The sequence below is a fragment of the Elephas maximus genome, chromosome X (genome assembly GCF_024166365.1).
Source record: "Elephas maximus indicus isolate mEleMax1 chromosome X, mEleMax1 primary haplotype, whole genome shotgun sequence".
Lineage (NCBI taxonomy): Eukaryota > Metazoa > Chordata > Mammalia > Proboscidea > Elephantidae > Elephas > Elephas maximus.
Genome location: NC_064846.1, coordinates 115686230 through 115711813, shown reverse-complemented (window position 1 = coordinate 115711813; position 25584 = coordinate 115686230). Strand labels below are relative to the sequence as shown.

The window sequence follows — 25584 nt, the reverse complement described above, 5'->3', positions numbered from 1 at the left end:
TGTTGGGGTGTTCAAGTATTCTATAGATTTTACAGATCAGATGCTTGTCAGATATGCCATAACCGAACAAATTTTCCCAGTCTGTAGGTTCTCTTTGTACTCTTTTGATGAAGTCTTTTGATGAACATAGGTGTTTAATTTTTAGGAGCTCCCAGTTATCGAGTTTATCTTCTTGTGTTTGTGCATTTTTAGTTATGATTTGTATTCTATTTATGCCATGTATTAGGGCTCCTAGCATTATCCCTATTTTTTCTTCCATGATCTTTATCATATAGGTTTTGTATTTAGGTCTTTGATCCATTTTGCATTAGTTTTTGTGTATGATTTGAGGTATGGGTCCTATTTCATTTTTTTACAGATGGACATCCAGTTTTGCCAGCACGATTTGTTTTTAAAAAAACTGTCTTTTCCCCATTTAATGGACTTTGGTCCTTTGTCAAAGATCAGCTAACCATAGGTGGATGGATTTACATCAGCATTCTCGATTCTGCTCCATTGGTCTATGTGTCTGTTGTTGTACCACTATCAGGCTGTTTTGACTACTGTGGCTGTATAACAGATTCTGAGATCAGGTAGTGTGAGGGTTCCTACTTTGTTCTTTTTCTTCAATAATGCTTTGCTTATCCTGGGCCTCTTTCCTTTCCATATAAAGTTGGTGATTAGTTTTTCCACCTCGGTGAAGAATGCTGTTGGTATTTGGATTGGGATTGCATTATATCTGTAGATCACTTTGGGTAGAATTGACATTTTCGCAATGTTGAATCTTCCTATCCATAAGCATGGTATGTTTTTTCCATTTATGTAGGTCTCATTTGCTTTCTTGCAGTAGTTTTTTGTAGTTTTCTTTGTATATCCCTGGTTAGACTTTTTTCTAAATATTTTATCTTTTTAGGGGCTATTATCAATGGTATTGTTTTCCCCATTTCCTTTTCAAAGTTCTCTTTGTTGGCGTAGGAATCCAACTGATTTTTTGCATGTTGATCTTGTATCCTGCTGCTCTGCTGAACCTTTCTATTAGTTCCAGTAGTTTTCTTGTGGAATCTTTGGGGATCTCTATGTATAGGGTCATATCACCTGCAAATAGGGATAATTTTACTTCTTCCTTTCCAATTTGGATGTCCTTTATTTTTTTTTTCTTGCCTTACTGCTCTAGCTAGGACTTCCAGCACAATGTTAAATAGGAGTGATGATAAAGGGCATCCTTGTCTTGTTCCCGTTCTCAGGGGGAATGCTTTCGGCCTCTCTCCATTGAGAATAATGTTGGCTGTTGGTTTTGTATAGATGCTTTTTATTATGTTGAGGAATTTCCCTTCTGCTCCTATTTTATTGAGAATTTTTATCATGAATGGGTGTTGGACTTTATCAAATGCCTTTTCTGCATTGATTGAGATGATCATGTGATTCTTTTCTTTTGTTCTATTTATGTGGTGATTACTTTGATTGATTTAGTAATGTTGAACCAACACACAGCAGACATTCTTTACTAGTTCAGCTGAACTATTGTTTGGTTTTAAGAAGACTTCAGAGGGTATTTTTGGTTTAAGGTTTAAAGATTATCTCTTTAAATAGTTTTGGTGGTTCATCTAGCTTCAACGGCTCCAGGAAGTCTGAAATCCATGAGAATTTGAAATTCTGTTCTCCATTTTCCCCCTTTTGATCAGGATTCTTCTATACCTTTGATCATAATGTTCAGTATTGGTATCTGGACACCATCCAGTTCTTCTGGTCTCATGGCAAAGGAGGCTGTTGTTTATGGAGGCAATTAGCCACACATTCCATTTCCTCTTTCTATTCCTTGAAAATTATTTTTTTTAACTAAACAAAACATTTAAAGTCTCCAGAAATCATCCCAAGGGCACACAACAAATAAACATTTTTTTGACAAAATCTTTGAAATCTTAAGAACAGTGAGGGCTGCCTGACTACCACCAGTGACGGCCTGGACAGGAAACACAACAGAGAATCCCTGATGGAACAGGAGAAAAGTGGGATGCAGACCTCAAATTCTCATAAAAAGACCAGACTTCATGGTCTGACTGAGACTAGAAGGACCCTGGAGGTCATGGTCCCCAGACCTCTTGCTAGCCCAACACTGGAACCATTCCCAAAGCCAACTCTTCAGACAGGGATTGAACTGGATTATAAGATAGAAAATGATACTGGTGAGGAGTGAGCTTTTTGGCTCAAGTAGACACATGAGACCATGTGGGCAGCTCCTGTGTGGAGGGGAGATGGGAAGGCAGAGGGGGACAGGAGCTGGCTGAATGGACATGGGGAATACAGGGTGGAGAGGAGTGTGCCGTCTCATTAGGGGGGAGAGCAACTAAGCATACATAGCAAGGTGTATATAAATTTTTGTATGAGAGACTGGCTTGATTTGTAAACTTTCACTTAAAGCACAATAAAAAAATACTTATAAACTGGCAGGTCATGGGTCATATCCATCCCATGGATGTGTTTTGTTTGGCCAAGGAAATGCTATAATATTCATAAACTGATTTGTAGCATTTTAAAATAAGAAGAATATATATGGGGAAAAAAAAGAACAGTGAGCACCTGTGGCACTTAGCCATGACCTCCTCTATCCTCCATCACCTCCCCTGCTAAGCTAGATGGAAGGTCCACTCCACAAAGACGTGGCCAAGAAAATGGTAAAACTTGTCCCTTCAGTATCCAGTCAAGGGATACAGTAACTCACTGGAAGGGGCAGGACTCCAGCATTCCTCATCCCCTCCAACTCTAAGTTGCAAAAACAAATTCCTGGTGATTGCAGCCAAGATTTCAAGGGCTGGCTCCTTTCCTCAACCCTCACTCAAGGGGATGGAGGCTGTACCCCAGGCACAGCAGGCAGATAATACTGGTGCCCAATTACCCGTGGATCACCTTTGCCCCAGCTTGCTTCTGGGGGAAGGTTCCAGCTAAGAAAAGCAGAAAGTAACACTCCCACACAGCACCTAGAGCAGTGGCTCAGAGATTTTGCCCAGGGAGAGAGACAGTCCATAAGAAAAGAGAGCTCCAAAGTTTTCCCCAAAGGAACTGACTTAATTTAAAACAGAATGTGGGAAACCTCAAGCATAAAATTGCTCTCAAAAACAATAGTGATTTTGCCAGTAAGCAATTAAAAGCAGGCTGTTAGCTCTATGAGAACAACAAGCCAAACCAACTGAGGTTCTAGCCAGGGCAATTAGGCAAGGAAAAAAAGAGAGAAATAAAAGGCATCCAGATTAGAAAGAAGTAAAACTATCTCTATTTGCAGATGACATACTCTTGTATATAGAAAGTCCTAAGAAAGCCACTAAAAATTTTTTGGAGCTTAGAAATTAGTTCAGCAAATTCACAGGATGAAAGATCAATATATAAAAATCAATTGTATTTCTATACACTAGAAAAGAAAAACTTAAAATGAAATTAAAGAAACAATTCTATTTGCAATAGAATTAAAATTAATAAAATAGTACATTTGACAAAAGAAATGTAAGACTGAAAACTGCAAAACAACATTGAAAAAAATTAAAGAACATATAAATAAGTAGGAACATATCTCATGTTCGTGTATCAGAAGACTTAATAGTGTTAAGATGCCAATACTTCCCAAATTGATTCTACAGATTCACTTTCACTTTCAAAATTCTGCCCTTTTTGCATAAATTGACAAGCTGATCCTAAAATTCACAAAAAAATTAACTCAAAATGGATCACAGATCTAAATTAAAAGCTAAAACTATAAAACTCTTAGAAGAAAACAAGCACAAAACTTCATGAAAATGGATTAGGTAATGTTTCCTTAGATATGACAAGAAAAGCACAACAAAAGATAAAATAGATAAATTGAAAAAAAATTTTTTTTGAACTCATCAAAATTAAAAACTTTTATGCTGCAAAGGACACCATCGAGAAAGTGAAAACACAACCCATAGAATAGTTGAAAACTATTGGAAATTATATACCTGATAAGTGACTTGTATCTATATTATAGAAAGCACTTTCACAACTCAATAATGAAAAGACAAATATCTCAATTTAAAAATGGGCAAAGGGGAGGCAGAGCCAAGATGGCAGAGTAGTCACACACTTCTGGTGGTCCCTCTTACAACAAAGACCCCCCCCCCCAAAAATATGAAAAGCTAGGAGCCCTGAACATCAAAGGCAAAGTTAAGAAATCGGACTGAGCGGCAGGGGGAGAGAGAGACGATTCAGAAGCAGTGAGCAGTTGCCGGACCTGACTCAGCAGGAGCTGGCACCCCTCAGCCCTGATTCCCTGGTGTGACCACACCAGGGCTGGCAGTAGCATTCGGGATGTGGTTTCCTCAATGAGAGAGAGCAAGTGGCAGAGTTTACTCATGCCCCTGGAATCAGAGCAGAACAGCACTGTCAGTAAAAGATAAGTGCTTCTGTCTAATTTACCACAGGGATCAAAAAGCACCCCTTTTGAAAGAACTCTCTCTGATTTATCTGATCCCTCCTCCCTCTGCCCCACCCCCAAGCCAGCTTCACAGGTGGCCTACTTCCCTTGGTCTGAAATAGGTCCTGCTGTGTGCCCTGAGCCATTCTCCCAGCCTTGGAGAAGGAAAAAAAACTAACAAGTGGGGAAAAAAATCATCTATCAGCTCCCCAAAACTGGGAACTCAGGGCAGAATGGCTCCTGTCCAGGCACAAGCAGTCCACAGACTTTGAATGTCTTTCACCCTTGCATGGACTTGTGTGGGCCCATTTCAGGAGATTAGGCCCTTGTTGGCACAGTGCAGCAGTGTATGTGCCTGAGGTCTGACATCGACTGTTTCAGTTGTGAGGTGGAGAGGTGGGTTTTTTTGATGTTTGACACCTCTCTGCCTATTAAGCAAGGTCCTCACCTACCCACACCAGGGCCTGAGAACTGGTGGCTTCACCCATGCCACTTAGCCACCTGCAACAGGGGTCCAAGGATAAGTGGTGCCTCCCAGTCCTTACAGCCAAAAGCATTGGGTGCCCATGGTCTGGCTGCAGAGCCCACCCACCTGTGTGCTGTAGAGAACAGGGATGCGCTTTCCTCACAGGCATTCAGGGGATGGCTGTCAGCCCCCTGCCTTGCTCAGAGTGTGACCCCCTGCTTCAACCAGATATCTGTGCCTACACCAATCATCCCTGCTCCTCTAAGACTGTAGGTGAGAGCCTGCACCACACACCTGGTGACTGACTACCTGGACACCTGAGCTGAATCCATACAAAAAAAGTGAATGGACTCCTAGGCTCATATACCTGGTAACAGCTCTAGTCATCTGGCGACAGGACATTAGAGCTTTGAGGTGCCAATAATCAAGCTAGTTCACTCGAGCAGCCTATTTGAGTATATCAAAACAAAACAAAGCAAGAAGCTAGGACACAGGAAGGAAACATAAAATAAATTAATACAATAACTTATAGATGGCTTGGAGACAACAGTCAATATCAAATCACATAAAGAAGCAGACCATGATCATTTCAACAAGCTCCCAAAACAAAGAATCAAGGATTCTTCTGAGTGAAGATATCTCCTGGAAAATATGAAAGATTAATATACAGAACTCTTCAAGAGATCAGGAAGGAGATGAGGCAAAATGCAGAATAAGCCAAGGAACATACAGATAAAGCAGTTGAGGAAATTAAGAAGGTTATTTAAGAGCATAATGAAAAATTTAATAAGCTGCAAGACTTCATAGAGAGAAACCAATCAGAAATTCAGGATATTAACAATAAAATTTCAGAATTAGACAACTCAGTAGAAAGTCAGAGGAGCAGAATTGAGGAAATTGAAGTCAGAATTCGTGAGATTGAAGATAACACACATGGCACCAATATATTCAAAGAAAAATCAGATAAAAAATTAAAAAAAAATAAGAAACCCTAAGGATCATGTGGGACTCTATCAAGAGAAATATCTTATGAGTGATTGGAGTACCAGAACAAGTAGGGAGAACAGATAATGCAGAGAGATTTGTTGGCAGAGAACATCCCTGATATCATGAAATATGAGAAGATATCTATCCAATATGCTCATCGAATCCCACAAAAGGTAGATCCCAAAAGAAAGTCACCAAGACATATTATAATCAAACTTGCCAAAACCAAAGATAAAGAGAGAATTTTAAGAGCAGCTAGGGATATACAAAAAGTTGCCTATGAAGGAGAGTCAATAAGGGTAAGCATGGACTATTCAACAGAAACCAATCAGGCAAGAAGGCAATGCAAAGACATATATAAAGCATTTAAGGAAAAAAAATTGCCAACCATGAATCATATATCCAGCAAAACTGTCTCCCAAATATGAAGGTGAAATTAGGACATTTCCAGTTAAACAGAAGTTTAGGAAATTTGCAAAAACCAAACCAAAACTACAAGAAATACTAAAGGGAGACCTCTGGTTAGAAAATCAATAACATCAGATAACAACCCAAGGCTAGAACACAGGACAGAGCAATCAGATATCAGCCAAGATTAATCACAAAAATAAATCAAGATAAAAAATGCTCAAAACAAGGAAACAGCAATGTCACTGTATAAAAGGTGACAACATTAAATCAATAAAGAGGGACGAAAAAATGTAGTCATAGATCTTTCATATGCAGAGGAAGTCAAGGCGATACAAAAAGATAAAAGTTTGGTTTCAATTTAGAAAAATAGGGAAAAAGATAAGGTAACCACAAAGGAGAAAAACAATCCCGCACATCAAAATAAAATACAAGAAAAATGTAAAAACTCAACAAAAACAAAATGAACAACAATGAAAAAGAGGAAAAGAAAATATATAAAGAAATACTACTCAGCACAGAAAATTAAGTGGAAAAAAGAAACTGTCAACAACACACAAGAAAAGACATCAAAATGACAGCACTAAACTCATACCTATCCATAAATGCACTGAATGTAAATGGGCTAAATGCACCAATAAAGAGACAGAGAGTGGCAGAATGGATTAAAAAAACATGATCCATCTATATGCTGCCTACAAGAGACACACCTTAGACTTAAAGACACAAACAAATTAAAATTCAAAATATGGAAAAAAATAAATCAAGCAAACAACAACCAAAAAGAGCAGAAGTGGCAATATTAATTTCTGACAAAATAGACTTTAAAGTTAAATCCACCACAAAGGATAGGAAGGACAGTATGTAATGATTAAAGGGACAATATACCAGGAGGGGAAACCCTGGTGGCATAGTGGTTAAGTGCTACAGCTGCTAACCAAGAGGTCGGCAGTTCAAAACCACCAGGGACTCCTTGGAAACTCTATGGGGCAGTTCTACTCCATCCTATAGGGTCGCTATGAGTCGGAATTGACTCGACAGCAGTGGGTTTGGTTTTGGTTTATACCAGGAGGATATAACCATATTAAATATTTATGCACCCACGACAGGTCTTCAAGATACATAAAACAAACTCTGACAGCATTGAAAAGCGAGATAGACAGGTCAACAATAATAGTAGGAGACTTCAACACACCACTTTCGGTGAAGGACTGAACATCCAGAAAGAAGCTCAATAGAGACACGGGAGATCTAAATGCCACAGTCAACCAACTTGACCTCATGGACATATACAGAACACTCCACCCAACAGCAGCCAAGTGTACTTTCTTTTCCAAAGCACATGGAACATTCTCCAGATTAGACCGCATATTAGGTCATAAAGCAAGCCTTAACAGAATCCAAAACATAGAAATATTACAAAGCATCTTCTCTGATCATAAAGCCATAAAAGTAGGAATCAATAACAGAAAAAGCAGGGAGAAGAAATCGAATACATGGAAACTGAACAAACCCTGCTCAAAAACTACTGGGTTATAGAAGAAGTTAAGAATGAAATAAAGAAATTCACAGAAGCCAATGAGAATGAAAACACTTCCTATCAGAATCTTTGGGACACAGCAAAAGCAGTGCTGAGAGGTCAGTTTATAGCAATAAATGCACACATCCAAAATGAAGAAAGGGCCAAAATCAAAGAATTATCCCTACAACTTGAACAAATAGAAAGAGAGCAACAGAAGAAATGCTCAGGCACCAGAAGAAAGCAAATACTAAAAATCAGAGCAGAATTAAATGAAATAGAGCACAGAAAAACAATTGAAAGACTTAACAAGACCAAAAGCTAGCTCTTTGAAAAGATTAACAAAATTGATAAACTTTTGACCAAACTAACAAAAGAAAAACAGGAGTGGAAGCAAATAACCCAAATAAGAAATGAGATGGTTGATATCACAACAGACCCAACTGAAATTAAAAGAATCATGTTAGATTACTACAAAAAATTTTACTCTAACACATTTGAAAACCTAGAAGAAATGGACAAACTTCTAGAAACACACTACCTACCTAAACTAACACAAACAGAGCTACAACAACTAAATAAACCTATAACAAATGAAGAGATTGAAAGGGTAATTTTAAAACTCTGAATTAAAAAAAAAAAAAAAACCCTGGCCCTGACAGCTTCACTGGAGAAGTCTACCAAACTTTTGGAGAAGAGTTAACACCACTACTACTAAAGGTATTTCAGAGCATAGAAAAGGATGAAATACTCCCAAACTCATTCTATGAAGCCAGCATTTCCCTGATACCAAAACCAGGTAAAGACACCACAAAAAAAGAAAATTACAGATGTATATCCCTCATGAATTCAACAAAACATATCAAAAAAAAAAAAAAAAAACAAATTCACCATGACCAAGTGGGATTCATACCAGGTATGTAGGGATGGTTCAACATTAAAAAAAAAAATCAATGTAATCCATCACATATATAAAACAAAAGACAAGAACCACATGATCTTATCAATTGATGCAGAAAAGGCATTTAACAAAGTCCAACACCCATTCATGATAAAAACTTTCAGCAAAATAGGAATAGAAGGGAAATTCTTAAACATTATAAAGGGCATTTATACAAAGCCAACAGCCAATATCATCTTAAATGGAGAGAGTCTAAAAGCATTCCCCTTAAGAACGGGAACCAGACAAGGATACTCTTTATCACCACTCTTATTCAACGTTGTGCTAGAGGTCCTAGCTAGAGCAATTAAACCAAACCAAACCAAACCCAGTGCCATCGAGTCGATTCCGACTTATAGCGACCCTATAGGACAGAGTAGAACTGTCCCATAGAGTTTTCAAGGAGCACCTGGCGGATTTGAACTGCCGACCCTTTAGTTAGCAGCCGTAGCACTTAACCACTACACCACCAGGGTTTCTGCTAGAGCAATTAGGGTAGATAAAGAAATAAAGGGCATCCAAATTGATAAGGAAGAAGTAAAAGTATCTCTGTTTGCAGATGACATGATCTTATACACAGAAAACCCTAAAGAGTCCTCAAGAAAACTACTGAAACTAATAGAAAGGTTAAGCAGAGGATCAGGATACAAGATAAACATACAAAAATCAGTTGGATTCCTCTACACCAACAAAGACAACGTCAAAGAGTAAATCACCAAATCAATACCATTTACACTAGCCCCCAAGAAGATAAAATACTTAGGAATAAATGTAACCAGAGATGTAAAAGACCTATACAAAGAAAAGTACAAGACGCTACTGCAAGAAACCAAAAGAGACCTACATAAGTGGAAAACATACCATGCTTATGGATAGGAAGACTCAACATTGTAAAACTGTCCATTCTACCCAAAACGATCCATAGACACAATGCAATCCCGATCCGAATACCAATGACAGTTTTTAATGAGGTGGAGAAACAAATCACCAACTTCATATGGATAAGGAAAAGAGGCCCCGGATAAGTAAAGCATTACTGAAAAAGAGGAACGAAGTGGGAGGCCTCACACTACCTGATTTTAGAAACTATTATAGTGCCACAGTAGTCAAAACAGCCTGGTACTGGTATAACAACAGATACATAGACCAATGGAACAGAATTGAGAATCCAGACATAAATCCATCCACATATGAGCAGCTGATATTTGACAAAGGCCCAAAGTCTGTTAAACGGGAAAAGACAGTCTCTTTTAACAAATGGTGCTGGCATAACTGGATATCCATTTCTAAAAAATGAACCAAGACCCATACCTCACACCATGCACAAAAGCTAGCTCAAAATGGATCAAAAACCTAAATATAACATCTAAAACGATAAAGGTCATGGAAGAAAAAATAGGGACAACTCAAGGAGCTCTAATACATAGCATAAACAAACAAACAAACAAAGTATACAAAACATTGCTAACAATGCACAAACACCGGAAGAGAAACTAGATAACTGGGAGCTCCTAAAAATCAAACACCTATGCCCATCCAAAGACTTCACCAAAAGACGAAAAAGATTACCTACAGACTGGGAAAAAATTTTGGCCACAACAAATCCGATCAGTGTCTGGTCTCTAAAATCTACGTGATACTGCAAAAACTCAACAACAAAAACACAAATAACCCAATTAAAAAAGGGGGAAATGATATGAACAGGCACTTCACCAAAGAAGACATTCAGGTAGCTAACAGATACATCAGGAAATGCTCAGAATCATTAACCATTAGAGAAATGCAAATCAAAGCTACAATGAGATACCATGTCACCCCAATGAGGCTGGCATTAATCTAAAAAACACAAAATAATAAATGTTCAAAAGGTTCTCCAGAGACTGGAACACGTATACACTGCTGGTGGGAATGTAAAATGGTGCAACCACTTTGGAAATTGATTTGGCACTTCCTTAAAAAGCTATAAATAGAACTGCCATACAATCCAGTAGTCCCACTCCTAGGAATATATCCTAGAGAAATAAGAGCCTTCACACAAACAGATATATGCACACCCATGTTCCCTGCAGCACTGTTTAAAATAGCAAAAAGATGGAAGCAACCAAGGTGCTAATCAACAGATGAATGGATACATAAATTATGGTATATTCACATAATGGAATACTACACAAAGATTATGAACAACAATGAATCCGTGAGACATCTCATAACATGGAGGAATCTGGAAGGCATTATGCTGAGCGAAATTAGTTGCGAAAGGACAAATATTGTATGAGACCACTATTATAAGAACTCAAGAAAAACTTTAAACACAGAAGAAAATATTCTTTAATGTTTTCGAGGGTGGGGAGGGAGGGAGAGTGGTATTCACTAATTAGATATGAAACAAGAACTATTTTAGGTGAAGGGAAAGACAACACACAATGCAGGAGTGATCAGTACAACTGTACTAAACCAAAATCAAAGCAGTTTCCTGAATACAACAGAACACTTAGAAAGCCAGAGTAGTGGGGGTGGGGATCTGGGGACCATGGTTTCAGGGGATATCTAGGTCAATTGGCATAACAAAATGTATTAAGAAAAAGTTCTGCATCCCACTTTGGTGAATGGCATCTAGGGTCTTAAACACTAGCAAGTGGCCATCTAAGATGAATCAATTGGTCTCAACCCACCTGGAGTAAAGGAGAATGAAGAACACCAAAGGTACAACACAGAAGATGACCCCAAGAGACAGAAAGGGCCACATAAACTAGAGACTATCTCATCCTGAGACCAGAAGAACTAGATGACTGCCCTGACAGGGAACACAACAGAGAATCCGTGATGGAACAGAGCAGTGGAATGCAGACCTCAAATTCTCGTAAAAAGACCAGATTTAACAGTCTGACTGAGACTAGAGGGACCCCGGAGGTCGTGGTCCCTGGACCCTCTGTTAGCCCAAGACTGGAACCATTCCCGAAGCCAACCCTTCAGACAGGGATTGGGCTGGACTATAAGACAGAAAATGATACTGGTGAGGAGTGAGCTTCTTGGCTCAAGCAGACACGGGAGACTACATGGGCAGCTCCTGTCTGGAGGCAAGATGAAAAGGCAAAGGAGGACAGGAGCTGGTTGAATGGACACAGGGAATACAGGGTGGACAGGAGGAATGTGCTGTCTCATTAGGGAGAGAGCAGCTAGGAGTTTATAGCAAGGTGTGTATAAGTTTTTGTATGAGAGACTGCCTTGATTTGTAAACTTTCACTTAAAGCACAATAAATTTTAAAGAATGGGCAAAGGATCCGAATAGAAGTTTCTTCAAAGAAAAAATACAAATGGCCAATAATATTTCATGAATATTATTGAATGAAATACAATACAATGAAATATTATTCGGCAACAAAAAGAGTAAAGTACTGATACATGCTACAACATGGATCAATGTTGGTAAATATTATCCTGAGTGACAGAAGGCAATCATAAAAGACCACATAGTGTATGATTCCACTCATATGAAATTTCCAGAATAGGCACGTTTATACAGACAGATGGTAGATTAGTGGTTGCTTAACATTGGGGTGAAGGGGAAAGAGGAATGACTGCTAATGTGTATGCAGTCCTTGAGGGGGTGATGAAAATGTTCTAAAAATGATTGTGGTGATTGTTGTACAATACGGTAAATGTGCATATACTAAAAAGCCATTGAGATGTACACTTTAAAGGGTAACTTGTGATATGACACCAAAAGCACAAGCAACAGAAGAAAAAATAGGTAAACTGGACTTAATCAAAATTTAAAACTTTTGTGCATCAAAGGACTTTATCAAGAAAGTGAAGAAACGACCTACAGAATAGGAGAAAATACTTGGTGACTATATATCTGATAAAGGTTTAGGATCCAAAAAATATAAAGAACTCCTATAATTCAACAACAAAAAGACAAACAGCCCGATTAAAAAATGGGCCAATGACTTGAATAGATATTTCTCCCAGAACAGGTATATAGAATAGCTATTTCTCCAAGTATATAAATACCCAACAAGCATATGAAAAGATGCTCAATATCAATATCATAGGGAGATGCAAATCAAAACCACAATGAGATAACACTTCACATCTACTAAAACGGCTATTACCAGAAAAATAGAAAATAACAACTGTTGGCAAACAAAGAAATTGGAACCCTCGTGTGTTGGTGGTGGGAATGTAAAACAGTGCAGCTGTTGTGGAAAACAGTTTGGTGGTTCCTCAAAAAGTTAAACTTAGATTTACCATATGACCCAGGAATTCCACTCCTAGGTATATACCCAAAATAATTGAAAGCAAGGACTCAAACAAATATTTGTACACCAATGTTCATAGCAGCATTATTCACAGTATTCAAAAGGTGGAAACAACCCAAGTGTTCATCAACAGATGAATGGATGAACAAAATGTGGCATGTATATACAATAGAACATTATTCAGCCATAAAGAGAAATGGAGTTCTGATACATAGTACAGCATGGATGAACCTTGAAAACATTATGCTGAGTTAAACAAATGAGACACAAAAGGATGAATATTGTATGATTTCACTTATATGAAATATACATAATAGGCAAATGTGTAGAGACAAAAGTTTATTGGTAGTTACTAGAGGCTGAGGGAGATGGAGGAACAAGGAGTTATTGCTTAAGGGGTACTGAGTTTCTCTTTGGGGTGATGAAAACTTTTGGAAATGAATAGTGGTGATGGTTGCACAACATTGTGAATGTAATTAGTGTCACTAAATTGTCCGCTTAAAATGGTTAGAATAGAAAACATTCTGTTATATATATTTTTTATGAAAGTAAACATTTTTGAAAGGTGAATTCTACCTCAATAAAGCTGTTATTTAAAAAATAAATGAGGGAACTTTTTGTGGTGATGAAAATGTTTGATCTCTCATGATGGTGTTTAGACAGATGTATATGTTAGTCAAAACTCATCAAACTACACGTAAAATGAGTGCATATTATAGTATGTAAATTGTACCTCAATAAAGTTTTTCTAAAGAAAAAAAGTAAAAAGATGGGAAAAATATACTAAGCAAACACCAATAAAAAGAAAGTTGTAGTGGTTGCATTAATGTCAGAGAAAGTAGATTTCAGAGCAAAGAATGTTACCAGGGATAAAGAAGACTATTTTATAACATTATCATAAAATAATAATAATTCATCAGGAGGGCATAATAATTCTGAATATTTATGTACCTAATAACAGTTTGAGTATATATTAAGCAAAAACTTACAGATCTGATAGGAGAAGCAGAAAAATTCATAATTATAATTGAAGAATTTAACATGCTTTTCTCAGTAATCAATAGGACAAGTAGACAAAAAAAAATCAGTAAGAATATAAAAGATTTTAGCAACACTATCAACCAAACTTACCCAACTGGCGTTTATAGAACATGCGACCCAACAACAGCAGAATGGATACTCTTTTCTATACTATTGCACACAGAACAGTTACCAAGATAGACCATTGTAGTTGGTTGAATAGTGGCTCCAAAAAATATATGTTCAAGTTTTAACCCCCAGAACCTGTGAATGTGACCTTATTTGGAAAAAAGGTTGTCTCAGACTGGGTTCTCTAGAGAAGCAAAACCAGTAAAGTGTATAAATATATAGAGACAGAGATTTATTTCAAGGAAATGGCTCACATGGTTGTGGAGGCTGGGAAGTCCAAAGTCCGTGGATAAGGATAGAGACTTCTGATTCACATAGCTGCAGGGGCTGGTAAACCAAAGATCGGCAGGTCAGAGAGTAGGGCTCTTGCTTACAGGCTGTGAACATCAACAAACCCCAAGACTTGGCAGGCAAGATTGCAGGTAAGCTGCTAGCTCTACTCCCAAGAACGGGAGGTCACAAAAACAGGAGCCAGCTGCAGAATCCAGAGCAGGCAAAAGCCAGAACATCCACTTATACTGAATGCAGGCCACATGCCCAAGGAAACTCCCTTTCAACTGATTTGCTACTCACAGCAGATCCCATCATGGAGGTGATCCCATATCAAATCTCAACAGGGAAGTGATCACAACATTATACAACTGCCAAAACACTGAGAATCATGGCCCAGCCAAGTTGACCCACAATCTTAACCATCACAAGGGTCTTTGCATATGTAATTAAGTTAAATATCTTGAAATGAGATCATTCTGGATTGAGGGTAGGCCCTAGTTCCAATGACAGGTGTCCCTATAAGAGAAAGGCAAAAGGAGATTTGAGACATAAAGACACAGAGGGGAAGGTGGTGTGAAGGCAGAGGTAGAGATAGGAGTGGTGCATCTACAAGCCAAAGAACACCAGAGATTACTGGCAGCCACCAGAAGCTAGGAGAGGCATGTAACGGATTCTCTCTCAGAGGCTCCAGAAGGAACCAGCCTTGCTGACACCTTGATTTCAGACTTCTGGCCTCCAAAACTGTGAGAGGATAAATTTCTGCTGTTTTAAGCCACCAAGCTTTTTTTTTTATTATTAACTCTTATTAAGCTTCAAGTGAACGTTTACAAATCAAGTCAGACTGTCACATATAAGTTTATATACACCTTACTCCGTACTCCCACTTGCTCTCCCCCTAATGAGTCAGCCCTTCCAGTCTCTCCTTTCGTGACAATTTTGCCAGCTTCCCTCTCTCTCTATCCTCCCATCCCCCCTCCAGGCAGGAGATGCCAACACAGTCTCAAGTGTCCACCTGATATAATTAGCTCACTCTTCACCAGCATCTCTCTCCTACCCACTGTCCAGTCCCTTTCATGTCTGATGAGTTGTCTTCGGGAATGGTTCCTGTCCTGGGCCAACAGAAGGTTTGGGGACCATGACCGCTGGGATTCCTCTAGTCTCAGTCAGACCACTAAGTCTGGTCTTTTTATGAGAATTTGGGGTCTGCATCCCACTGACCTCCTGCTCCCTCAGGGATTCTCTGTTGTGCTCCCTGTCAGGGCAGTCATCGATTGTGGCCTGGCACCAACTGGTTCTTCTGGTCTCAGGATGATGTAGTCTCTGGTTCGTGTGGCCCTTTCTGTCTCTTGGGCTCTTAGTTATCGTGTGACCTTGGTGTTCTTCATTCTCCTTTGCTCCAGGTAGGTTGAGACCAATTGATGCATCTTAGATGGCCGCTTGTTAGCATTTAAGACCCCAGACGCCACATTTCAAAGTGGGATGCAGAATGTTTTCATAATAGAATTATTTTGCCAATTGACTTAGAAGTCCCCTTAAACCATGGTCCCCAAACCCCCGCCCTTGCTCCGCTGACCTTTGAAGCATTCAGTTTATCCTGGAAACTTCTTTGCTTTTGGTCCAGTCCAGCTGAGCTGACCTTCCATGTATTGACTATTGTCCTTCCCTTCACCTAAAGCAGTTCTTAGCTACTAACTAATCAGTAAAAAACCCTCTCCCACCCTCCCTCCCACCCCCCTCCCACCCCCCTCACGTAACCACAAAAGTATGTGTTCTTCTCAGTTTATACTGTTTCTCAAGACCTTATAATAGTGGTCTTATACAATATTTGTCCTTTTGCCTCTGACTAATTTCACTCAGCATAATGCCTTCTAGGTTCCTCCATGTTACGAAATGTTTCACAGATTCGTCACTGTTCTTTATCGATGCGTAGTATTCCATTGTGTGAATATACCACAATTTATTGAACCATTCATCCGTTGATGGACACCTTGGTTGCTTCCAGCTTTTTGCTATTGTAAACAGAGCTGCAATAAACATGGGTGTGCATATATCTGTTTGTGTGAAGGCTCTTATTTCTCTAGGGTATATTCCGAGGAGTGGGATTTCTGGGTTGTATGGTAGTTCTATTTCTAACTGTTTAAGATAATGCCAGATAGATTTCCAAAGTGGTTGTACCATTTGACATTCCCACCAGCAGTGCATAAGAGTTCCAATCTCTCCGCAGCCTCTCCAACATTTATTATTTTGTGTTTTTTGGATTAATGCCAGCCTTGTTGGAGTGAGATGGAATCTCATCGTAGTTTTAATTTGCATTTCTCTAATGGCTAATGATCGAGAGCATTTTCTCATGTATCTGTTAGCTGCCTGAATATCCTCTTTAGTGAAGTGTGTGTTCATATCCTTTGCCCACTTCTTGATTGGGTTGTTTGTCTTTTTGTGGTTGAGTTTTGACAGAATCGTATAGATTTTAGAGATCAGGCGCTGGTCGGAGATGTCATAGCTGAAAATTCTTTCCCAGTCTGTAGGTGGTCTTTTTACTCTTTTGGTGAAGTCTTTAGATGAGCATAGGTGTTTGATTTTTAGGAGCTCCCAGTTATCTGGTTTCTCTTCGTCATTTTTGGTAATGTTTTGTATTCTGTTTATGCCTTGTATTAGGGCTCCTAAGGTTGTCCCTATTTTTTCTTCCATGATCTTTATCGTTTTAGTCTTTATATTTAGGTCTTTGATCCACTTGGAGTTAGTTTTTGTGCATGGTGTGAGGTATGGGTCCTTGTTCGTTTTTTTGCAAGTGGATATCCAGTTCTGCCAGCACCATTTGTTAAAAAGACTATCTTTTCCCCAATTAACTGACACTGGGCCTTTGTGAAATATCAGCTGCTCATATGTGGATGGATTTATATCTGGGTTCTCAATTCTGTTCCACTGGTCTATGTGCCTGTTGTTGTACCAGTACCAGGCTGTTTTGACTACTGTGGCTGTATAATAGGTTCTGAAATCAGGTAGAGCGAGGCCTCCCACTTTCTTCTTCTTTTTCAGTAATGCTTTGCTTATCCGAGGCTTCTTTCCCTTCCATATGAAGTTGGTGATTTGTTTCTCTATCACCTTAAAAAAATGACATTGGAATTTGGACCGGAAGTACATTGTATGTATAGATGGCTTTTGGTAGAATAGGAGGCATTTTTACTATGTTAAGTCTTCCTATCCATGAGCAAGGTATGTTTTTCCACTTAAGTATGTCCTTTTTAATTTCTTGTAGTAGAGCTTTGTAGTTTTCTTTGTATAGGTCTTTTACATCCTTGGTAAGATTTATTCCTAAGTATTTTATCTTCTTGGGGGCTACTGTGAATGGTATTGATTTGGTGATTTCCTCTTCGATGTTCTTTTTGTTGATGTAGAGGAATCCAAGTGATTTTTGTATGTTTATCTTATAACCTGAGACTCTGCCAAACTCTTCTATTAGTTTCAGTAGTTTTCTGGAGGATTCCTCAGGGTTTTCTGTGTATAAGATCATGTCATCTGCAAATAGAGATAACTTTACTTCCTCCTTGCCAATCCGGATGCCCTTTATTTCTTTGTCTGGCCTAATTGCTCTGGCTAGGACTTCTAGCACAATGTTGAATAAGAGCGGTGATAAAGGGCATCCTTGTCTGGTTCCCGTTCTCAGGGGAAATGCTTTCAGGTTCTCTCCATTTAGAGTGATATTGGCTGTTGGCTTTGCATAGATGCCCTTTATTATGTTGAGGAATTTTCTTTCAATTCCTATTTTGGTGAGAGTTTTTATTATAAATGGGTGTTGGACTTTGTCAAATGCCTTTTCTGCATCAATTGATAAGATCATGTGGTTTTTGTCTTTTGTTTTATTTATATGGTGGATTACATTAATGGTTTTTCTAATATTAAACCAGCCTTGCATACCTGGTATAAATCCCACTTGGTCGTGGTGGATTATTTTTTTGATATGTTGTTGAATTCTATTGGCTAGAATTTTGTTGAGGATTTTTGCATCTATGTTCATGAGGGATATAGGTCTGTAATTTTCTTTTTTTGTGATGTCTTTACCTGGTTTGGTATCAGGGAGATGGTAGCTTGGTAGAATGAGTTGGGTAGTATTCCATCATTTTCTATGCTTTGAAATACCTTTAGTAGCAGTGGTGTTAACTCTTCTCTGAAAGTTTGGTAGAACTCTGCAGTATAGCCATCCGGGCCAGGGCTTTTTTTTGGTGGGAGTTTTTTGATTACCGTTTCAATCTCTTTTTTTTTGTTATGGGTCTATTTAGTTGTTCTACTTCTGATTGTGTTAGTTTAGGTAGGTAGTGTTTTTCCAGGAATTCATCCATTTCTTCTAGGTTTGCAAATTTGTTAGAGTACAATTTTTCTTAAGAATCTGATATGATTCTTTTAATTTCAGTTGGGTCTGTTGTGATGTGGCCCTTCTCGTTTCTTTTTCGGGTTATTTGTTTCCTTTCCTGTTTTTCTTTAGTCAGTCTGGCCAATGGTTTATCAATTTTGTTAATTTTGTCAAAGAACCAGCTTTTGGCTTTGTTAATTCTTCCAATTGTTTTTCTGTTCTCTAATTCATTTAGTTCAGCTCTAATTTTTATGATTTGTTTTCTTCTGGTGCCTGATGGATTCTTTTGTTGCTCACTTTCTATTTTTTCAAGTTGTAGGGACAGTTCTCTGATTTTGGCTCTTTCTTCTTTTTGTATGTGTGCATTTATTGATATAAATTGGCCTCTGAGCACTGCTTTTGCTGTGTCCCAGAGGTTTTGATAGGAAGTATTTTCTTTCTTGTTGCATTCTATGAATTTCCTTATTCCCTCCTTAATGTCTTCTATAACCCAGTGTTTTTTCAGCAGGGTATTGTTCAGTTTCCAAGTATTTGATTTCTTTTCCCTAGTTTTTCTGTTATTGATTTCTAGTTTTATTGCCTTGTGGTCTGAGAAGATGCTTTGTAATATTTCAATGTTTTGGATTCTGCAAAGGTTTGTTTTATGACCTAATATGTGGTCTATTCTAGAGAACGTTCCACGTGCGCTAGAAGAAAAGGTATACTTTGCAGCAGTTGGGTGGAGAGTTCCGTATAAGTCAATGAGGTCAAGTTGGTTGATTGTTGTAATTAGGTCTTCTGTGTCTCTATTGAGCTTCTTACTGGATGTCCTGTCCTTCTCTGAAAGTGGTGTGTTGAAGTCTCCTACTATAATTGTGGAGGTGTCTATCTCACTTTTCAGTTCTGTTAAAATTTCTTTTATGTATCTTGCAGCCCTGTCATTGGGTGCATAAATATTTAATATGGATATATCTTCCTGATCAATTGCCCCTTTTATTATTATGTAGTGTCCTTCTTTATCCTTTGTGGTGGATTTAAGTTTAAAGTCTATTTTGTCAGAAAATAATATTGCTACTCCTCTTCGTTTTTGCTTATTGTTTGCTTGATATATTTTTTTCCATCCTTTGAGTTTTAGTTTGTTTGTGTCTCTAAGTCTAAGGTGTGTCTCTTGTAGGCAGCATATAGACGGATCGTGTTTCTTTATCCAGTCCAAGACTCTCTGTCTCTTTATTGGTGCATTTAGTCCATTTACATTCAGCGTAATTATAGATAAGTAATTTTTTAAGTGTTTAGTGTTGTCATTTTGATGCGTTTTTATGTGTGTTGTTGACAATTTCATTTTTCCACTTACTTTTTTGTGCTGAGACGTTTTTCTTTGTAAATTGTGAGATCCTCATTTTCATAGTATTTGACTTTATGTTTGTTGAGTTGTTATGTTTTTCTTGGCTTTTATTTTGAGTTATGGAGTTGTTATACCTCTTTGTGGTTACCTTAATATTTACCCCTATTTTTCTAAGTAAAAGCCTGACTTGTATTGTCCTATATCGCCTTGTGTCCCTCTCCATATGGCAGTTCTATGCCACCTGTATTTAGTTCCTCTTTTTGATTATTGTGATCTTTTACGTATTGACTTCAATGATTCCCTGTTTTGCGCATTTTTTTTAATTAATCTTAATTTGTTTTTGTGATTTCCCTATTTGAGTTGATATCAGGATGTTGTGTTCTGTGACCTTGTGTTGTGCTGGTATCTGATATTATTGGTTTTCTGACCAAACAATTTCCTTTAGTATTTCTTGTAGCTTTTGTTTGGTTTTTGCAAATTCTCTAAGCTTGTGTTTATCTGTAAATATCTTAATTTCGCCTTCATATTTCAGAGAGAGTTTTGCTGGATATATGATCCTTGGCTGGCAGTTTTTCTCCTTCAGTGCTCTGTATATGTCATCCCATTGCCTTCTTGCCTGCACAGTTTCTGCTGAGTAGTCTGAACTTATTCTTATTGATTCTCCCTTGAAGGAGACCTTTCTTTTCTCCCTGGCTGCTTTTAAAATTTTCTCTTTATCTTTGGTTTTGGCAAGTTTGATGATAATATGTCTTGGTGTTTTTCTTTTTGGATCAATCTTAAATGGGGTTCGATGAGCATCTTGGATAGATATCCTTTCGTCTTTCATGATGTCAGGGAACTTTTCTGTCAGCAGATCTTCAACTATTTTCTCTGTGTTTTCTGTCCTCCCTCCCTGTTCTGGGACTCCAATCACACGCAAGTTATCCTTCTTGATAGAGTCCCACACGATTCTTAGGGTTTCTTCTTTTTTTTTAATTCTTTTATCTGATTTTTTTCAGCTATGTTAAATAAAATTAGTTTTTTTTTTAATGTTGGTGTTAATTCCCTGGTCCTCCAGATTTCCCACTCTGCATTCTAATTGCTCGCGTCTGCTCCTCTGACTTCCTTTTGCATTGTCTAATTCTGTAATTTTATTGTTAATCTTTTGGATTTCTGAATGCTGTCTCTCTATGGATTCTTGTAACTTATTAATTTTTCCACTATGTTCTTGAATAATCTTTTTGAGTTCTTCAACTGTTTTATCACTGTGTTCCTTGGCTTTTTATGCAGTTTGCCTTATTTCATTTCTGAGGTCATCCCTGATGTCTTGAAGCATTCTGTAAATTAGTTTTTTATATTCTGCATCTGGCAATTCCAGGATTGTATCTTCATTTGGGAAAGATTTTGATTCTTTTGTTTGGGGGGTTGTAGAAGCTGTCATGGCCTGCTTCTTTATGTGGTTTGCTATCGACTGCTGTCTCTGAGTCATCACTAAGATATAGTAGTGATTTACTCTATAATTGCTCACTGAGTCTTATCTTGTTTTGTTTTCTTGCAATATACGTGGATGGGCTACTAGATTGTGCTGTCTTGTTTGTTGTAGCCCTTAACTTACTTATGACCTATTACCAGCTGGTTTGGGCTGTTGCCAGATATATATGCCTGAGTCTCTTCACTATTCTTGAGTAGAATCTGATTTTGGGTCATCAGTGTGTGTTGCACTCTAACACCTATCCACCTTGAGAAGTAGTGGTGATAGTTGTGTGCACCAGATTCTATTAGCAGCTGGGGTTCACACTCCAGGGGGAGCAGGATGCTGACAGGCTTCCCCCAAGTGTCAATGAGGTAGGTGTGTCTCTATTCCTATAGCACCTTGGTGGGAGGGCTCTGCAGCTGTACCTTAGGCCCCCAATGCAAGTACCCCTACTGATTGGTAGGTGTCACCCTCCTTAGACCCCTAAGGCAAGAGCTAGGTGGTCTGAGGGGAGCTTCAGCCCTCAGTTCCCTGTTGTGAGTCAGTTAGGGCTCTGTTGAGTAAGCAGAGGTATCAGACCTGGGAAACTTGTTTTTCCAGTAAATCCGCTAAAAAAAATGCAGTCAGATCCCTATCAGAACTTCCTTTGCATTATACCAGCCGCCTTCTTCCCTGTAAGGATGAAAGCCGGAGATTTGGATCATATATGCTTGGCTGGAGCTGGTTCTGTGTTTTTAGTCCAATTAGGGATGGATTTTTGGTCCCTGGGCTTTTTGTGGTTGCTTCTCTCAGGCCGGAAGAATGGGTTAGGAAAAGACCAAAAAAAAAAGGGGGGGGGGAGCAAAGCCGCGGAGCCAGAGCCATTCTCCCTCTGTCTCAGGAAATTCCAATGTTAATGAAGCCGCCTGACTGGGACGCTGGCTCCAGGCTCCGAAAACAGTCGCTGCTTCCCCGTAGTTGTTCATTCTCTGTCTCTGTCTCTCAGGTCAAGTCTTTAAATCTGTGTCTGTTGTTCAGGATTCATAGATTGTCATGTATGTGATCGATTCACTTGTTTTTCAGAGTCTTTGTTGCAAGAGGGATCCGAGGTAGCGTCTACCTAGTCACCCATCTTGGCCCCCTCCTCACCACCAAGCTTTTGACAATTTATTATAACAGCCCTAGGAAACTAATACAACCATAGTCTGAACCATAAAGCAAATCTCCATAAACTTAAAAGATTCACATCATGCAAAGCATTTTCTCTCAATACAGTGGAATTAAATTAGAAATAAATTTTAAAGGGTATTTGGAAAATATGTAAACATTCGGAAACAAAATACCACACTTCTAAATGACTATTTTGTCAAAGAAGAAATAAAAAGGGAAATTAGAAATAATTTTCAACTTAAGAGAAATGAAAAACAACATTATCAATATTTGCGGGATGAAACTAAAGCAGTGCTTAGGGGAAACTTTATAGCATTAAAATGCCTATTTTGTAAAAGTAGAAAGATATCAAATCAATGACTTCAGCTTCTGACAAAATAAACTAGAAAGAAGACCAAATAAAGCCCAAGATATGCAGAAGAAGGAAATAATAATAAGAGCAGAATTCAATAAAACAAAAAAGGGGGGAATGCAGAAAATCGATAAAACCAAAGTTGGTCTCATTACGAGATCAATAAAATTGTTGAAATCCTAGGCAGATAGTGAATCGACGCCGGAAATAGCAAGCAATTGCTGGAGAGGGATCCCGCTCGTTTCTTTACGGCTGCGATCCCCCCAGACTCCTGGCAGCCACCTAACGTGTATACCTGGACACCAGCATGGGAATCATTGTGCTGGAGCTGTACTGGAAGCATGCTCCGAAGACCTGTAAGAACTTTGCTGAGTTGCCTGGTTGAGGTTATTACAATGGCACCAAATTCTACAGGGTCATCAAAGACTTCATGATCCAAGGAGGTGACCCAACAGGAACAGGTCGAGGTGGCCCATCTATCTTCGGCAAGCAGTTTGAAGATGAACTTCATCCAGACTTGAAATTCACAGGTGCCGGAATTCTCACAGTAGCCAGTGCAGAGCCAGACACAAACAATAGCCAGTTCTTTGTGACCCTGGCTCCCACCCAGGCTTGACAGTAAACACACCATTTTTGGCCTCATGTGCTGGGGTATAGGAATGCTGAATCGAGTGGGAATGGTGGAAACAAACTCTCAGGACTGCCCTGTGGACAATGTGAAGATCATCAAGACATACCCTTCTAAGTAGACTTGCTGCCTTTCTGGGTACACCCAGGTCTTTGGGTCCTCTGAGATGGCCCCAGGGAGCCAGCTTCCAGACCTATAACTACATATAACTGTAAACTTCATTTTGGCCTTGCAAATCATGGAGTTGAGGAAGCCTGGGGTCTTGGGTGAGTTAGAGATGGAAGTGTATTTTATATTTTAATAGGATGCTTCTTTTTCCCTGGCATCGAAGTTGACAGAGCATTTACGGAAATGCTCAGACATGTTCAGGCACAGGTTACATCCACTGCAAATGACCCATACTGCTCCTTCTTGTGTGTGTCTGCTATGATACACTTGGAACAAAATGAAGCAGAATCTCTGTCAGTCCTCAGTGTCTAACCAGACTTCTTTCTGGAGAGATTGATATTCTGGCCTACTCTGCAGTCTTCAGTGGCTTATAGCACAGAATTCAAAACTGAGTAGTGTCTGTCAGCCAGCCTTTTTAACTCTGTGCACATCCTATTGCGGTCTTCTACATTTGTTCTTCCAAGGAGTGTATGCATCTCTCTATATATTTTCCCTCAAAACCAGAGCATCAACACTGCTGTTTCCAACACTTAGACACAACACTCAAAGCCACACTGAATTTTTGCCAAATGGAAAATGCATCCAACAATCAAGTTCCTAAGACGGTGTCAAGTAGGGGATGATAATGTGTAATAAGCAAAAGAATTTATTAAAAAGAAGCAGAAGCACTGGCCATTTTTTCCCCGGGAAGGAATAGAAATTTGTAGTGAGCACGAGGACAGACTGACTTCTCCTTAAAAAGCAATATTCTCATGCAAGAGAAAGGCACCACTTAAATTTTTTTTTTTAACCTAAGATTCTAGAGAAACTAGATAAGAGATTTTTATATGTTGAGGTTTTGTTTCCTTTTTTTAAAATCTTCCTGTTTCATTGGAGGAGTAAGAGAGAGGAGGGAAGTTAACTCCTATGTAATACATAGAAATTTCTAAAATAAAATGCCATGAGTGGTTAAAAAAATATCCTAGGCAAAATGAGCAGGTAAAAAGAGTAATGACTGAGGGGACAATACTACAGATCTCACAGGCTTTAAAACAATAACAATGGAATATTATGAACAACTTGATGCCAATAAATTCAACAACTTAGATGAAACACACATATTCTTTGAAATACATAAACTATTAAAATCTCACCCAAAAGAAATAACCTGAATAAACATATGTTTATTAAATAAACTTGTAGTTTAAAACCTTCCCATAATGAAAACTCCAGGCCCAGTTGACTTCATTAGTAAATTCTACCAAATATTTAAGGAAAAAATACTATCACTTTTACATAAACTCTTTCAGGAAAGTGAAGAGGAAGAGCATTACACAACCCATTTCTGTGAGACCAGAATTAAACTGATGACAAAATAAGAAAAAGAAATTACAAATAAAGAAAACTACAGACCAATATTCTTCATGAACATATACACAAAAATTCTGAACACAGATTTATCAAGTAGAATCCAATTATATGTAAATAGATCATCATAACCAAGTGAAGTTTTATCCTAGGAGTCAAAAGTTGGTTTAATATTCCAAAATCAATCAATGTAATTCAAAATATTAACAGAATAAAAATAAAACCTGTATGACCGTGTCAACAGAGGCAGAAAAGCACTTGAAAAACTTCAACAGCCATTCCTGATAAAAACTCTCACCAAACTAGGAATAGAAGAAAATATCCTCAACCTGATAAAAAGGCATCTAAGGTCAGCAGTTCAAATTCACCAGGCGCTCCTTGGAAAGTCTATGGGGCAGTTCTACTCTGTCCT

At 38.5% G+C, this 25584-nt stretch overlaps 1 pseudogene; it reads left to right on the top strand.

Annotated features, from left to right (window-relative positions):
• Positions 1-12134: 12134 nt before the first annotated feature.
• Positions 12135-23778, top strand: LOC126068775 (peptidyl-prolyl cis-trans isomerase-like 1; annotated as a pseudogene).
• The last annotated feature ends 1806 nt before the right edge of the window (positions 23779-25584 follow it).